The 17,798-nt window shown below is 44.2% G+C and overlaps 2 pseudogenes; both read left to right on the top strand.

Annotated features, from left to right (window-relative positions):
- Positions 1 to 9,229: 9,229 nt before the first annotated feature.
- On the top strand, positions 9,230 to 11,879 carry LOC119357016 (annotated as a pseudogene).
- A 1,130-nt stretch (positions 11,880 to 13,009) lies between these two features.
- Positions 13,010 to 17,427, top strand: LOC119357017 (annotated as a pseudogene).
- The last annotated feature ends 371 nt before the right edge of the window (positions 17,428 to 17,798 follow it).

Here is a 17,798-nt window from a genome sequence, read left to right on the forward strand (position 1 = left end):
GATCAATACCCCAAGACTAAGTTTGTTCCTCAACAAGAGAAGTATGATACTTCTTTCAAGGGGACACAAGCTCAAGATGATCTTCCACCACAAGACTACAAGCAAAAAGGCAAGGACAAGCTTCAAGAGGAAATTGATGCATTTGAAGAAGCTCCTAAGACCTTAGTCAAGTGGATTCCCAAGACTACTTCAAGTTCCACTTCATCAAGTACGACTACAACTCCAAGGATTCCCATCAAGATGGTGTGGATCCAAAAGAAGAAGAACTAGAGAGTTCTTGAGGGTGACTCCGCCAACATACTTCACTCTTATCATTTTGGCAAGAACAAGTGCAATCAACTTCCACATCTTGCACTAGTTCAAGGAGTCACAAACCCTCTTGTTGGTAAGACAAGGGACAAGGTAACCTAAAAGTTTTCATGGACATCATCTTGTGTGTGCATCACTCTATGTCTATGGATATCCTTGTTTGTTCCTTGTGGGACTAACCCATGTAGGTATTGAAAGTGCAATTCACTCAAACGGATAGCTCCAAGTGATCTACATCAACATTGAGCATCCACATCTTCAACATCTACATGAAGTCATCATCGACAAAACCCGAGGTTAGTTCATCCCTCTAAGGGGGGATATCACATCTAGGGGGAGCTTTACTCTAAGACTTGAGCTAAAGCAACTCTAAAGATGTGAACACAACAATGCTTTATGTAAAAGTGGTAACCCCACTTGAGCTTAAACGATGAGTATGACCTACGATCAAGTGTTCTCACTTGACTCCTAAGTCAATATACTCATATATAGATGACCTTGTCATCGCAAATTGCTTGATAGATGCTAGAATTGGTTGTGCATGCCTTGTCACATATTTCATTTGCCATCTTATTGTGTGAGCATGTTGGTTGCATATCTTACTCATTCGAGGACATCCACTTGTTGTTTTGATTGTTCGGTTTTATTTCCTTTTGCCAAGTGGATGGACAAGAATGCCTAAGAACCTCCTCTAGCTATCTATGCTTTTCTCGTCTCAAACTCTATTCATGCTACATCATAAAATTTGATCAAGTCAGATTCGAACCACTCTGTGTGAGGAGCGCTCGGAGTCCCCGATTCGTCATAGACTTAAACTTCCAAAACCTCTTTATGATTCTCGGTCTGACCGATACCCTACTTTCGGTCCTACCGAGATCATTAAGTTGATCTAGGTTTTCGATCTCGGCGCAACCGATTTGAACCTTTCAGTCACACCGAGTTGCAACAACTGTATACAGTTTTGCATCTCGGTGCCACCGAGTCGTTCCACTCGGTCACACCGACAGGGTCGGGCTATATATAGTCACGGGCAAATTTTTGGAAATTTCTCCGAACCCCTTCACCCGCGCGATAGCCTGCTCTGCCAACATGGTCTCCGGATCATCTCCTCGCCGCCAGCCGCCTCCAGTCGCTGGTCTCCATCGCTGTCAACGGGAATTCTACCCCGTCGTTGCCGCCGTAGCGAGTCTCCGCCGAACTAGGGTATGGACTCGATCTTTGTGCTATTCTCCAATCTGATTCTTAGCACATTGTGATCATCATGATTCTTGCCATGATTGAAACACTCCTATCCAGTCAATGCGCTCGTAGATTAGGTTTGATTCGAAAATTTTAGGGTTAGGTTTCCGCCGAAACCATCTCGGACCCACCGAGTTGAAAAACTCGGTCCCACCGATTTGGCTTATGCCATTGCACAAGTGAGACTCGGTCTGACCGAGAATTACTTATCGGTGTGACCGATTTTGGAACTTTGTGAAACCCTAGCAGTCTCGGTGCCACCGAACTGTGACTCGGTCCAACCGAGTTCACTAGTTTAGGTTCCAAAACTGCTTCGGTATCACCAAGTTTGAAAATCGGTAGATCCAAGATGATTTCAGTGGGAAACTAAAACTAAGTTTTTGGATCATTCTTTTGCAAAAATCTCTGCATTTTGTGATGCTCATCTATTCTACCTCATCTATAAATTGTTCACAGGGTCAGCAGTCAGCTTGTTCAACATGTCAAATCAGAGTGACAGCCAGAATGTGTCAGAACAGCAAGTGGTGATGAGTGAGGGCACTAGTCCCTCCAGCTCTTCAGATGATGGCAGCAGAAGTACCCCAAGCAATCTGCCAAAAGCTGCTACTAGACAGAGGAAGAAGAGAACTTCTGATTCTGAAGATGAAGATTATGTGGCAGAGGAAGAGGCCACATCAAAGAGAGTTGAGCCAGCTCAAGGCACAAAGCCAGGCTTAAAGATCAAAAGGCCAGCAGGCAGGCAGCCTATGTCAAAGGCTAGAGCTTCAACTGAAAAGCCTGCACCCAAAGAGCCAGTTGCTACTAAAGGCAAGAAGAGGAAGGAAAGGGTCAAGAAGACCGTAGCCAGAGTGCTTGGAAAGGCTTCCATCATGGAAGAAGAGGAAGAAGAAGAGGTAGCTGCACCAGCACCTAAGGCACCCAAGCTGATGGGTGATGCCATAAGATCAGGGGCAGCTGCTTCCAAGGCCAAGCCAGCTCCAAAGCCAAAACCAAAGAGAAATACAAGAAGCATCCCAGCTGCTGAAAAGAACAAGGCCCCAGTGCCTGAAGCTGCAGAAGAAGAGGAAGAGAATGTTCTGAGAAAGCTCAAGCCCAAGATCCCAGACCACAACGATGCTCATCATGTGGCTGAGGATATGAAGCTCAGGAGAGACTCAGGGCTCAGGAAGTGGAGAGAAGCAGATCCGTATGCTTCAAGGAGAAGAACTGCTGTGGATTACAGATTTCACACCAAGGAACAACAGGACTTCTATGAGACAGTGCTGCTTGATAAGAAGCCAATAGTCTGTGATATGAGATGGGTTGACTGGCAATACATCAAGGACAACGAAGAGCACTACCCTGGAGTGCAAGATAGCTTTAGTGCTTGTGGAGTTGCAGACTTTGTTGGGCAGAAGCTCACAAAGTGGAACGAGGAGCTCATCATGCAGTTCTACTCCACAACACACTTCTACCCAGATGGAAGGATCACATGGATGTCTGAAGGTACAAGGTACCAATCAACTGTTGAGGAATGGGAAAAGTTGATCAATGCCCCAGAGGAGCAAGCAGATGACTTGGACATTTATGCGAAGAAGAAGATGGACCACAACTCAATGTCCAATATGTACAAGGAGATTCCAAATGAAGCACTTGACACTTTCAAATTTGGCTCAGTGCATTATCTTCTGTCAGGGCTGCCAACTATCAATTGGATCTTGAGGCACACCTTATTGCCCAAGTCTAGAGATCACAAGATGATCAGAGGCCATGCAATTAATTTGCTTCATGTATTTGATGTACCTCAGAAATTCAAGGTGATGAGCCTCATAGTAGAAACAATCAAGAGGACTGCAGCAGACCAGAAGAGGAGCTGTGGGTATGCCCCACAAATTCAGGAGCTCATTAACTCAAAGATGGGCACGGGCATATACTTATTGGACAAGGAACACCTGCCCATTCGTCCAGATTTTGACGATAATCAAGTAGTCATGACTGAGAATGAGCCATCATCAGTTCAAGCACAAGCCAAGAAGGAGAAGGCGAGGAAGGAGAAAGCTACCAAGATGCCTACTCAAGAGGAGGCATCTGAATATTTCTTGAAGACCAAACAAGAGCAGCTTGGTTACCTGATTGCATCCACCCTGCGGATTGAGAAAGGACTAGCCACCCTAACTCAGAACCAGGCAAGCCTAGAGAATCATGGAACAAAAGTTCTATGACTTGGATGTCAAGGTGACAGAGATTCAGACTGCAGTGGAGCAGCTCTAGGATGATATGCAGGAGAGGAAAGGGAAGACAACCACTGATGCCTTTGCCAGAGTGCCACGAGGTCCGAGGTCATCTGCAGTGCCAGTTCCTGACACAAGAGCAACTGCCCCAGCTCCAGCATCTACTTCAGCTCCAACTCCAGCGTCTACTTCAGCGTCTACAGAAGCCTTCGTCCTTGGAGTGATCCGGACTCCACCACCACCTGAAGATCAAGCCTGAGCGTCGATCTAGCACTATGCATTTTCTAGGAACTTTTTGGTAACTTGTTGCCAAAGGGGGAGAAAAATGTATAGATCATAGGCTTCGAGAGAGAGTGTTGCTTTTTTCTCTCTTGCTTTATTTGGTGGTTTTTCGAACTTTGTTTGCTTTTGAGTGCTTGAGATACTACGTCATTATCTGTGAGACATTGATGATCATGTGTTTGATCATAAGCTACACTTAATGTTTGCTTAATGCTATTATCTTATCTATCTTATGTGATCATTCACTATTCTTGGTGATGAGTGCATGTATTTCATTCTTATCATTTTAAGCGCTCCACCAAGATGTATGTGACATGAAAGAGTAACCCATGACTCTAACTCCTTGTGCATTTGCAGTCCAAAGCAAATTTTAAATATGCACAAATTTAGGGGGAGCTCTTACTTATCACATACTTCTCAAAGCGACGATATATTACATGCTTATTATCATTTGTCGAAGCTTTGATCTATATGTTGTCATCAATTACCAAAAAGGGGGAGATTGAAAGTGCAACTATCCCTAGGTGGTTTTGGTAATTCATAACAACATATAGCTCATTGAGCTAATGCTATTCCAAGATGACTATTTCAGAAAAGCTCAATGATTGGCATGGCATGGATGTGAAAGTGGAACCCTCAAAATGCTAAGGACAAAGGATTGGCTCAAGCTCAAAAGCTCAAGACTCTTCATTTTATATTTTAGTGATCCAAGATCACATTGAGTCTTTAGGAAAAGCCAATACTATCAAGGAGGGATGAGGTGTTGCTTAATGAGCCTCTTGCTTCATGTGCTTAGTGATATACTCCAAAACCCTCAACTACTTTCCCATATCCACATATGACCTAAACCCAAAGCCAAACTCGGTCCTACCGATTCTTCCTATCCGGCGCCACCGAGTTTCACTTGTCATAAGCCACTGCCAAACCCTAGCAATTCGGTTCTACCGATAGGGATCTCGGTCTCACCGAGATGGGATTGCAAACTCTCTGTTTCCCTTTCGTAACTTTTCGGTCTCACCGAAAGAGCGGATCGGTCCCACCGAGATTGCAATGTAAATTCAGTGTTTCCTTTTTGTAACTTTTCGGTCTCATCGAAAGAGCAAATCGGTCCCACCAAGTTTGCCTGACCAACTCTCTGGTTAGCTAATTACCAAATTCGGTCTCACCGAGATTACGTTATGCCCAAACCCTAACCATATCGGTCCTACCGAGTTGCATGTCAGTCCCACCGAAAATCCCTAACGGTCACTAGGTTTACATTTTCGGTCCGACCGAGTTTGTTGATTCGGTCCCACCGAGATTGGAAAACTGTGTGTAACGGTTGGATTTTGTGTGGAGGCTATATATACCCCTCCACCTCCTCTTCATTCAAAGAGAGAGCCATCAGAACACATACACAATTCCAACTCATATGTTCTGAGAGAGAACCACCTACTCATGTGTTGAGACCAAGATATTCCATTCCTACCATATGAATCTTGATCTCTAGCCTTCCCAAGTTGCTTTCCACTCAAATCTTCTTTCCACCAAATCCAAATCCTATGAGAGAGAGTTGAGTGTTGGGGAGACTATCATTTGAAGCACAAGAGCAAGGAGTTCATTACCTACACACCATTTGTTACTTCTTGGAGAGTGGTGTCTCCTAGATTGGCTAGGTGTCACTTGGGAGCCTCCGACAAGATTGTGGAGTTGAACCAAGGAGTTTGTAAGGGCAAGGAGATCCTCTACTTCGTGAAGATCTACCGCTAGTGAGGCAAGTCCTGTGTGGGCGATGGCCATGGTGGGATAGACAAGGTTGCTTCTTCGTGGACCCTTTGTGGGTGGTTGCTTCTTCGTGGACCCTTTGTGGGTGGAGCCCTTTGTGGACTCGCGCAACTGTTACCCTTTGTTGGTGGAGCCCTTTGTGGACTCGCGCAACCGTTACCCTTTGTGGGTTGAAGTCTCCATCAACGTGGATGTAGGATAGCAGCACCTATCCGAACCACGGGAAAAACATCCGTGTCTCCAATTGCGTTTGAATTCTCCAAACCCTTCCCTTTACATTCTTGCAAGTTGCATGTTTTACTTTCCGCTGCCAATATATTCTTTGCATGCTTGCTTGAATTGTGTGATGATTGCTTGACTTGTCCTATAATAGCTAAAATCTGCCAAGAACTAAAATTGGGAAAAGGTTAAGTTTTTATTTGGTCAAGTAGTCTAATCACCCCCCCCCTCTAGACATACTTCCGATCCTACAGAGGTCGACAACCCAAGAAGTTCTCACACAAGGAAATGAACGCGGCAAGATAAACGATTGAGTTGGGGGTAAAATGGTGGAGTTGAGCCCCAAAGAAGTTCAGAAACCCTCGGAAGAAAGGATGAGGGGGCAAGGAAAACCCACGGTCGACGTGGGTGGCAAGAAGAACGCGCTCACCCTCCCTGGGTTGCGGCTCGGATTCCTTCCCCGGAAGCCGCGCCGAGTCGTATGGGATCAGCCCTCCCTCGGCCAGGTCATCGAGGTCCTCTTGGGAGATCCTCGAGTGGATCCAGTCGCCCTGGATCCAACCCCTCGGCAGGCCAGTCCGCGAAGAAGATCCGCCCTGGCTCGTCCCCTTCCCCTTCGATTTCGCCGTCGCCTTCTTCGCCCGCTCCAGAGCCGCTGTCCTCTCCTTCACCATTGTCGCCGATGAGACGCGTGTGGTGCGGTGGCGCTGGGGCGAGAGCGAGCGCAGCAGAGAGGCGTGAGGAGGAGGAGAAGTAATGGGGCGCGCTGTTCGGGGGACTCCGGTCCAACGCCTTATATGAGGCCGCTTCCGAGCGGCTGACAGGTAGGCCCAGATGGCTCCGTCAAATCCCGTAACGACCGCGCAAGAGATACGTGGCGAAAAAGGTGGCGCGGGGATCGAGGCAGCTCTGCTCTATCCCATCCGATTACTGCGGCCTCCCCCGTCCCACGCGCTTCTCGAAATTCGAATCCCACTAAATCCGCGGGCAGCAAACAAACTTGTCAGACTAAAAGATTTCCTCCGCACCGTCACTCGGAGCCTTACAGATAAAGAAACTCACTCGATGAAGAATTAAGAATGGATCAAGGCGACTGAAAAGGAAGTTGCTGTCATCACTCGGGTCCATTGATCCGGAGCAAGATATGCTCACGGCATGAAAAACGAGTCGGAGAGGTCCTCAACTCCTTCCACTCAAACCTCGATCCATTCGGGGGCTAATGATGAAGCTATGGAGCTAGGGTAGGGTCATGGACCTGTCCTGGCTGCCCTATCCAAGGACATCTCTAGAAGAAATCGCCTTTCAATCGACTTGAAGGTGCCCCACTCGACAGACTCGAAGACACTTGACCAAGAAGCAATCACTCGACCAAGACCCAACCACTCGACGGTCAGGAGACCTAAAGGCGCCCCGCACACTAACGGTCGGTCATTAAGTAGCTTTTATGGTCATCATAGCACTTTATTACTAGTGTTACCAGTAACGCCCTGCCTTAATGTACATTGAACCCTTCGTAAGGTGGGCTGACCGGGGTCCTGGCGCACTCTATATAAGCCACCCCCCTCCTCCGAGACAAGGGTTCGGACCTCTGTAACTCATACACACATAATCCAGTCGACCGCCTCCGGGCTCCGAGACGTAGGGTTTTTACTTCCTCTGAGAAGGGCCTGAACTCGTAAACCTTGCGTCCTTACAACCTCTTCATAGCTAAGACCTCACCTCTCCATACTTACCCCCCTACATTATTGTCAGAGTTAGTACCACGACAGCGACCGATATCGTGAGCGCGCGACGAACGCCCCAGGTGGGCGGGTAGTCTAGCGTCCTTTATATGTTCGATTGGTGAGATGATTTTGTGTATGTTTAGGTCTTGTAAAGACATTGATGATGAGGTCATCGATATACACTGAAGACATGTAAGAAAATAAAGTTTAGAATTCATTTATTAAACACATAAAAATCGTAATCCTTTTGAAAAAGGAACTCACTTAGTCGGTAGTACCATGGAATTCTCAACTATTCCAAGTCATGGAGTGACTTCTGAAATATTGCACAAAACATGTTGTGATTTATTTTTGGATTCAGAATTGGAAGCCTTTTTTTAGGGACCTCAATATAGATTTGTAAAACAAGTAACCATATGAGTATGTAGTCATTGCATCCATTATATGCATGGATAATATTATTTGTATTGTCAATGATATTTTGTATCGAAACATAATTCCACTCATACCAAGAGGGTATGTCACATCGTAATTGATGTTGGGTATCTGTGTGAAACATTTTGCTACAAGCCTCGCTTTCTCGTCATCTCATTGACTTTTTTTTATAAATGAGAAGTTTTTTATTCCATATGGAAGATACTTATAAGGAGTAGGTATTACTACGGTAAATATCACTCTACCATGGATGTTGGTTCAGGACCCAAAAGGCTTTAGAAATTTTGAGAAGAAATATATGTCGACAAATGTAGTCTTTATGTTATATAATCCTGCTGGAATCAATGCAATTTGTGAAAATGTATTTATTCCTTTTATTAATTCCTTGTGATTTCCTATAACAACGGAGTCAAGGTGTTTTGATGTCCCAACACTAAAAATATTGTGCATACTTATGTCGGGCTTTGGATGATGAGCATCCTATGAGGTTTCTTTCAACTTGATGTTGAATTACATTTACTTGTTGAGAATCTAATTTCTTCTGCTTCCGTGGAAGCATATGAGAAGTTACATCTCGTGTGGTCAGATTTCTCCCCCTCTTGTTCTCATTTGGGGAGAAGAATGGTCTATTAGGTACCTCCACTCTTTCTAGTATTTCACTGCAGATATATAAAATTTAGTGACATAGTTTTCATTAGTAAATGTATGCAGCATTTTGCAATGTGTTATATGAACTTCTAATTCAGATTCTTGAGTACGTGTCAATGACTTTCTTTTTCTGCATTCTTTGTGGTACCATTCTCCATCTAACGTAAGTTCAAAAAAAAATCTCCCTCTAACGTCAAAAAGTGTCACATTGCTAATGCCATTAGTATGCGGGCTATGATGTTTTAATAATTGGCAGATAAACTGTTATTTCTCACATAGATTCCTAATTTTCTATTTCTGTTTCTGAAAAGAAAAGGATTCATAATTATCTACGAGGGCCCATTGTTGTACGCTGGAGGCAAAGAAAAAAGCTATTCAGCTCTGCCAAGCAGGCCATCCATGGGCCCTTAGCCCGAGAACGGACGGGCCACTTCCGTAACCAAAGCGCGGTCGTCGTCTTCTTCCTCGCCTCCGCCCCCCAAGCGGAACGGCGGCCCCATGCCCCTCCGTCCCCCAAGCAGCCCCCGGCTCAAGGATCTCCCGACTCCACACGGCGGTGCAGCGCGGTTGGTCCATGGAGCATCCCGTGCCCACGAGCTCCCCCGGAGCCGGAGCCGGAGACCCCGCGACCCGCCGTCCCCTCCCCCGTATGGCCCCCGTCCCCCGCTCGCTCCATCATCCCCAGTTCTTTTACACTTCAGGGCAATCTAATCGAAATCGGTCCGTCGTATTTGCCCACAGGTCGACCGGCGGGGATTGTAGCGAGGGAGTGTTCATGTAGAAATTCCTCTGCTTTTTTTCTTTTTTGAGGAGGAAATTCCTCTGTATTTTAGTTGGGTTCATTCATTCATACCGCGAGTTACCGGAACCTTTTTACTTAGCCTCTAGGAACTAGTACAGGTTTAGGAAGTTCCTCTGTATGTTAGTCGGATGGATTCATTCATGTCGCGAGTTGCCGGAATATTTTTACCTAGCCTCTGGGAACTACAGGTTTGGGAGGGAGTGTTCTGCATTTTACTATCCATTCATTTGCTGAGACAAGTTGTTTTTTTGAATTCAGGCACGAGGAGGAGGAGCATCTTGCTGAACCTGGATCATCATCTGCACAAACTCTGCAAGCACCGTCCTTGAATGAGTCGCCCAGCGCTTCGTCGGTGTGGGAGGAATTGCGTGTCGCTGTCGCTTCCTCCGCCTTTTCGCAGTCGGAGGCAGTAGCTCCTGACTCGCCTATTTTTTCCCGGCTACCGCGTGACTGGGGGCTCCAATTTTACATCAGGGTGGATCTTTCAGGATCTTTCCACTCGTTTGGGTGGGCCATTCAAGAGCTTAGAGGAAGCCGACAGTGCTATTGATCGCCATCTGCACGACCGCCGGGTCACCAAAATGTAAGTTTTTCAACTTCGTTCTAGATTTTCACTGAGTTGGGATAGGGATGCCTTTTTTTAGGCACAACTAAGTTTATTGATTCAGAGCTTATAGGCATGTAAACAATCCATTTGTGCTTTTTTGGGGGGGTACCATGAGTTATGTTAAAGGTAACATGGGAGCTGTTTGATCCCCTATTCAAGAAAGTTCCATGGAAACTAGTTTTATTGATAACATTGGCAGAGTATTTACACACATAGTAGACTTGTTTTTTTATTCAGTACTGAGAAAGTGCAACATACCAACCAATGCTCTGATCTAAACTAGGTGCCCGGAGCAAGGCAGCGTTTCTCGACTGGATAAGGTCGTACAACAATGTCTTTACTGGCCCGATGGCAGAAGGAAGAAGCGTTCAAAATCTCATGTGATTGAGCAAAGTCATAATCGAATGTGCCTATTGGCTCAAGCTCTAGTAGACAAGTATAACGAGAATCACAATCTTTTGGGGGTCTGCTCACTATCCCTCTCTACTTCCTTTTTTCTGTCCTGCTACCAGGATTGCACTATGTCTTTTTGCTCATGTGAGAATTGCTGATCTGAGATATGCTTCTTCTTTTAGGATCTTGCACATGAGTTCAAAGACGTTGTGCAATATCAATCAATTTGCGAGAACCGTGTGTGGTACTATCATCTCAATATCACTACAAGGGCTAAAGGAGCTGATGGTTTCTCCCATGGCATCGATGATCTATTCTTCACGGAAGTCAAACGTGTGCGACAGGGACAACATGAGGAACTGGTGGTCAGCTGTTTCTGCATGCTCAAACCGACTGATAACGGTATTGTATATATACTCATATCTGAAACTAAGAATTGCTTAGTGCAGTTTGTGGGTGGTTAAACTTGGATTTGCGTTTATAACATCTCAAACTGGTTCATGCGCCCTTGCTTGTACTTGTTTGTTACTTGCCAATTAACTCTTTCCTTGTGTTCATAAATAAAGGTTGCTGCTATGGCTGTACCAACAATGGATCTCCTGATATGAAGCACCCCAGCAGCACTGATAAATACATTGCTGGTCACTTGAACGGATATTTGCCATTTGGATGCCGTAGGGAGTTTAGTGACTCTGATGATGAGGTATGATATGGTTTATTTCCTGGCGAGCCTAGCATTATTTTTCTTGCTCCATTGCTAACTACATGTCCCCTTTTACAGGAGGAAGCTGAGGCTAAGCTAAGAGATATGTATGAGGTACGGCATGTCTTGTGCTGCATTCTACCATTTGTAGCATCAACTCTGGTTCTATATACTTATCACAATTTGCCTGCTCGTGTATCTTCAGGGCCTTGATGAGCCAGACTTTCTGGAGAAACTCTTCACATTTCCCACTTATGTAACTCTGAGGAAAGACACGAAGGGAACCTGAGTTCGGAAGACTGGACTCAAGGGGCGTTGGAGTGAAACAGCATTGCCTGTTTTACCTTGTGGTTCAGTTATAGTAATGTTGTAAGGGCCCCTTCAATGTTTTAGAGTTTGAGGATGACCTAATTACAGCATGCTACAGTTAAATAAGCAATTTGTACAAGTAGCTTGTGCTTGTCTTTTGTTTTACACAAATCTGTTTGCAAGGAGTTGTGAAACAGCTGTCAAATTTGAAACACTCCTCAGATTCAGATGATCAGTCCTAGCTTTTACTACACTGGTGCATGCTCAAATCGAGATAATTTCTGCCGCATTACACCTGTTTTACCCTACTGAACTAACCTAGCAACTTGTTTTAGAGATCCATCTCAAGCTTAGAGATCATTCCAAGAATATCTAATCCTCGGTGTACATCCATCTTCAAGGTGTATATAAATAGGAACTTCTAGGGATCACAAAACAACAAAATAACGTGATTTAAGCATTTAGAGATCGCAGAAAATAGGTTATGATGCCATGAATGATGAATGTATGTACTGAATGTAGAAGAACACAAGGAATATAATGTGGAGACTAAGTACATATCTTGTCTGGTTTGTCAACAGCTGTTTACATTACAGTTCAGAGAACAGAGATTATTGGCAAATACCAATGTTTTAAATAGTGGGCTATGAAAAATAGCAGCAGACCTCCAAATCAGCTATAGCGGGCTATTTGTGAAGACGACCATTTAGCAGCACCCTGCTGAAAAGGCTATAGCGGGCTATAGCCGCTATTTAAAACTATGGCAAGTACTCCCTCCACGGAGGGAGTAGAAATGACCAAAGCGGAGATGTCTGTTTCATTCCACGGAACTAACAGCTAGATACAAGTAAGCAGATAGAAATCTCAAACTATGTGCTCAGCCGGTGCCAGGATCTTGAGATGCTTCTTCTTTCTGAGCTCGTGGGGGACGGGACCAAAGACGCGGGTGCCAATCAGCTCACCCTTGTTGTTCACGATGACAATCGCATTATCGTCGAATTGGACCTCACTACCGTTGCTGCGCCCCTTCATGGCAGCACGGGCAACCACCCCGTAGACCACGTCTCCTTTCTTGACCTTGCAGCGAGGCTGCGCTTCCTTGACAGAACCGATGATCATGTCCCCGAGCCTCGCTCCTTTCTTCTCCTAAGGGACTGTCTGCACATAACCCGCTTGGCTCCGGAGTTGTCCACCACCTTGAGGTTTGTTCTCATCTGGATGAATGCTCTGATTTGCTGAAACCAGAGCAGGAACACGTGTTACCACCACTCTCTACTTGGAGAACATCTGTGACTAGGTAAACAAGCACCTCAAGAAAATTATACATTCCTTAGACACTTTAAGAAATTACCCTGTCAATTCCCTGTCCGTTCACTCCATTGTTGGCACCATAAAGGATGAAGCCTGGCTTTGGGCCAGGGCAGGTGCCAATGGACTTAGAGTAGTTCTCCCAACAACCTGGGACGTGCACTAGTGACTGCTTCACGATTGTAAAAATCCCTCCTAGGAGGACTGTAACTTTAAACCCCCTCTTTTCAATTAAATGAAACACAAAAGTCCTTTGTGTTTTCTCAAAAAAAAAATGCAACAATTATGGTCCAAATAAACCAGATTGGAGGCTGGTTTAAAACAAATGCAACTAGCTGATTTCCAATTATAGTGTCATCAAGTTGTGCTAATAAACTATGTAATTTGAAACTGAGGGAGTATCTTTGTATTATGAGTCCAAATAAACCAGATGGGGGTGCTGATTTAAAACAAATGCAAGTAGCCAATTTTAAATTCTAGTGTCATCAACTTGTGCAGGCAAATGGTTTTTCTGCTACAACCACTCTGGTTGACTAGATTACACAGGCACACAGCATCCAGCATGCACCTCTAGATTGCTGATCTCTCCCCTCTTCTTCCTTACCTCCGGTATTGGCAAGATGGGAAGTCAATCGTGACTGCTTCCATCTCCTAGGTGACCAAAGCTTTACCACAAATCTGAAGGCACGGAGGAGGTAAAGAACCGACTCCCAGCTTCCTGAAATAGGTACTGAACTACTGATTCCGATCCTTCTTTTCTCGCTTACCGCATCCACATCTGCCAAAATTGTTCTATTTGACGTCTTCCAGGCCGGAGTGCAAAACTATAAATATTTTCCTCAAAGTTCATGGCTTCTATACAGTAGCAGATTTAGGATCTTTTACATGCATGATGTTCAAATTTTGTGAAAATTACATTGCAAACAGTATAAGTTCCCTTAAACATCATCACAATTCCAACAAATAGCTCTACAATAGGCTTTAAGTTGTAGACATCACCCCTGTCCCTATATCAATACTATATGGAGCATATTTATTTTGAGACTTTGAGTAGTGCGAATGGCCCTCCTCTATAGTTCTATATGTAGGCGAAAGAAAGACACACTTGCTTTGTTCCTGAAGCAGACAACAAATTTTATGAGATAGATATTGCATGTATATTTGGCCAATGCCTATTTTTCTAAGAAAGCAACCAGAGATAATATTCAAATTTAGATGATTTTACCAGTTCTCCGTGCTTCAAATCAAGCTTACTTAAATCTGGTACAATTTACCTAAATAAATCTAGTCCCAACTCTGTTATTAATTACACCTTCATTTAATTGTTACAGCCACATGGCTCAGATTGGCATACTCACCCCGGTTATCACCCTCTTGGTAAAAGAGTTATGGGAGCCAATCAAGAAGCATATTGGCTACTTTCTGAAGCCTGAAACCAATGTCTGCAATCTAGCAAAAGCTGCTGATGAATTGAGGAACTCCATACATACCATTGACGAGGCCATCCAGTTAGGTGAATGCCAAGGCAAGAGACCAAAGTTACAAGTAACAAGGTGGACAGAGAGTGCTCGATCCACTGAAGCAGAAGCTTGCAACATCAGCAATGAGTATGAGGCAAGGACCATACATATCTTTGGCTGCTCCTGGAGTTGTTGGTCCAACTACAAAATTAGCAAATCTGCTGCAAAGGTTAAAACTGATATTGAAGATATTAACAAGAGATCACTTCAAAAGGATGATATATTAAGTTTGCTCCCACCAGTTGGTTTGGAGTTGCCTTTACCAGCAAACATCGTAGGCCAAGAACACTACAGAAACAAGGTTTTCGGTTGCATTGAGAAAGGCCCTACGGACATCATTGGCATATGTGGCATGGGAGGGTCAGGAAAAACTACTCTCCTTAAACAAATCAACAACTACTATAGCTCTGAAAGGCCTATATTTGATCATGTCGTTTTTATTGAAGTTGGCAAGCAGCTAAACTTGATGGCAGTTCAGCAGAGCATTGCATCTGGACTAGGACTGTTGCAAACAGATGGAGGAGATGCAACACACAGAGCTAGAGCTATTTTCAACTTTTTACAGGAGAAGAAATTCCTGTTGTTGATTGATGATCTTTGGGACATGCTGGACCTAGTGAAAGTTGGTATACCGCACGGTTCGAAGAAGTGTTGCCTTCCAAATAGCCAGATTGTACTGATCACAACACGATCTTTGGATGTGTGTGGTAGAATGCATATTTTTGAAAATGTTATACACTTGAAATGCTTGGATTCTGATCATTCATGGCAGCTGTTTAAAGAAATTGTTGGTGGAAGAAAGATGGAAGATGCTCAAATCAGGGGATGCGCCGAGAAGATTGCGGCAAAATGTGGAGGCCTTCCACTAGCAATTAAGATAACTGGGCAAGCTATGGCTTCCAAGGTAGCTTCAGAAGAATGGGAATACAATTTGATGTTAGTAGAAGATTCAGTTTTCCATGAGGTTTCTGGTTCGGATAACAAACTCTTTCCTATACTGAAAATTAGTTATGATAGCTTGCAAAGTGATGTGATCAGAATGTGCTTTCTACTATTTGCGGGGATTGCCGCACAAGACCCAGATGATGATTGGGAGGCTGATAGTTTAGTTCATTGTTGGATGAGCCATGGACTGCTAGGCGAGGATGATGATATTGAAAGAACTTACTTGAGAGGATATTCTATTGTTGAAATTTTGAAAGATCATTCTTGATTGGATCCTCTGACAGAGGGGAGAAACATGTGAAAATGCACCATGTTGTTCAAGATCTTGCCTTGTGGATTGTAGCGACAAAACAGACCAGGGCGCGTAAAGAGAAGTGGCTAGTGGACCAAAGAGAATATACCCGAGCAGACGTTTGGAGCACCGCTGATAGAATTTTCCTCTGTGGTGGTGATATTAAGGCAATTCCTAGTTCTTGCAGCTGTGCTCACCTGTTAACATTAATACTAACAAACAATGAGCATATTTCTGAGTTCCCAGCTGGTTTTTTCTCTGCCATGAAATCACTCATTTATTTGGACCTTTCTGGAATACAGATCCAAGAAATACCATCAGAAATCGGAGCACTAACGAGCTTGCAGTTCCTTGATCTTTCTCGGACACCAATACATTCACTGCCAGTGGAGCTGGGACTGTTGGAAGATCTAAGGTACTTATATTTGGACTACGCTTTCCGTCTCAGAAATATACCAAATGGTTTGCTATCCAGACTGAAGATGCTGAGGCTGTTAGGTTTATACGGATGTCATGATTTGAGAATCGATTGTTCAGCAGGATACATCGAAGAACTCAAAAGTCTAACTAGGCTACGGGACATTAGCTTTACAGTACAAGATTCAGACTCCATGTTGAAGGTCTGTAACTTGCCCAGAGCCTTTGTAAGCGGCCTCTGCATTACAGATCTTGAAGGCTTGCAATCTCTTCAGATATCACCACTGCTCCTTACAAGTAGAAAGGCTAGACACATGGAAGCTCTGTCACTGGAAAACATCAATCTTCTGGAGGAGCTAGTGATAGGCCAGACCAATATAGACCCTGGTTGGTGCTTGCCAAGGCTAGAAACACTACTTCTATATAGTCTACTAGCACTTCAGAGGGTTGAGTTTAAAGGTATTGAACCCAACACTTGCCTTTCAGGCCTCAGGAGAATATCCATCTCATATTGCGACAAGTTGATGTCGATCACATGGATCACATGGCTGCCTTTCCTCGAAGATGTATATTTGGGTAACTGTGACTTGATAGTTGAGTTAGTGGCTAAAGATGAAGAAGCTGAGTTGTCTGCCACAGGCTCCTTCCCTCGACTCAAGTTTCTGGAGTTACTTAATCTGAAGAACCTACATAGCATCTGTGATAGCAGAATCACCTTCCCATCGTTGATGCGCTTGCTCGTTTATGGTTGCCCCATGCTAATGAAGCTGCCACAGAACTTCGCGGGCATCGAGAGCTCACCACTGATATTTGGCGAACAAAAATGGTGGGAAAGTTTAGAATGGGAGGATGCTAGCTCACAGTCCTCTCTCCTTCCTTTCTTCAGAGAAGTGCCTAAAGGCTTCAGAGGAAGTCGACAAGAAGTGCCCAGGGCTTTACGCACTTTGTTCTTTCAGTCAAAAGCGAGACGTCAATCATGAGCCCTTCATCTTTTTTTTTATTGAGATGTTCTGCAGATCAATTTGACATTGACATGCCTTTTGTTGCTTGCATATATTCGGTGTACCATGTTCCGTTCCATACTTGTATGTCTGTTACATGTCATGTTTTTCTTTTTCTTTACAACGAAAATAGAGGTTTGGTTTTAGCTCAGATCAAGATTGCAAAGTTAAGTGACACCTTAACAAAAAATAGTGGCATAAATTTACAAACTAGAAAAATATGAAGAGGAAAAGAACTATTTATGTGGTTGGTCCAACGTGAACACTGAACTATAATCTTTTACATCAAGTGTGAAACTTCCTAAAATTATTTAACCTGAGCCTTATCCCGGTTAAGTTATGTTTAGGTGGACCTAGGTCCACGGGGTCCGATGACCTTTGGCATTGGTTTGCCTTGAATTATTTTTGGGAAAAAAAAGGCCTTAGCCTGGTGTTAAACTGATGACAGCCTGAAACATCGGAAGATACAGTGTTGAGCCAGATTACAGTTCAGAGCCACATAAGAAAAATTACAGATGGTATATGCAGCCATGACCCCATTATCTACTTCTCATCTATGTTCCCTTATGGTATACAAAGATATCAATGAGAAAATTGACAAATAAAGAAGGCAATGTTTATGGAGAGGGGTATATTACAAAGCATAACCCTCCCTTGGCATTCGCAGCATG

This window comes from Triticum dicoccoides, chromosome 2A (assembly GCF_002162155.2).
Source record: "Triticum dicoccoides isolate Atlit2015 ecotype Zavitan chromosome 2A, WEW_v2.0, whole genome shotgun sequence".
Taxonomy (NCBI): Eukaryota; Viridiplantae; Streptophyta; class Magnoliopsida; order Poales; family Poaceae; genus Triticum; species Triticum dicoccoides.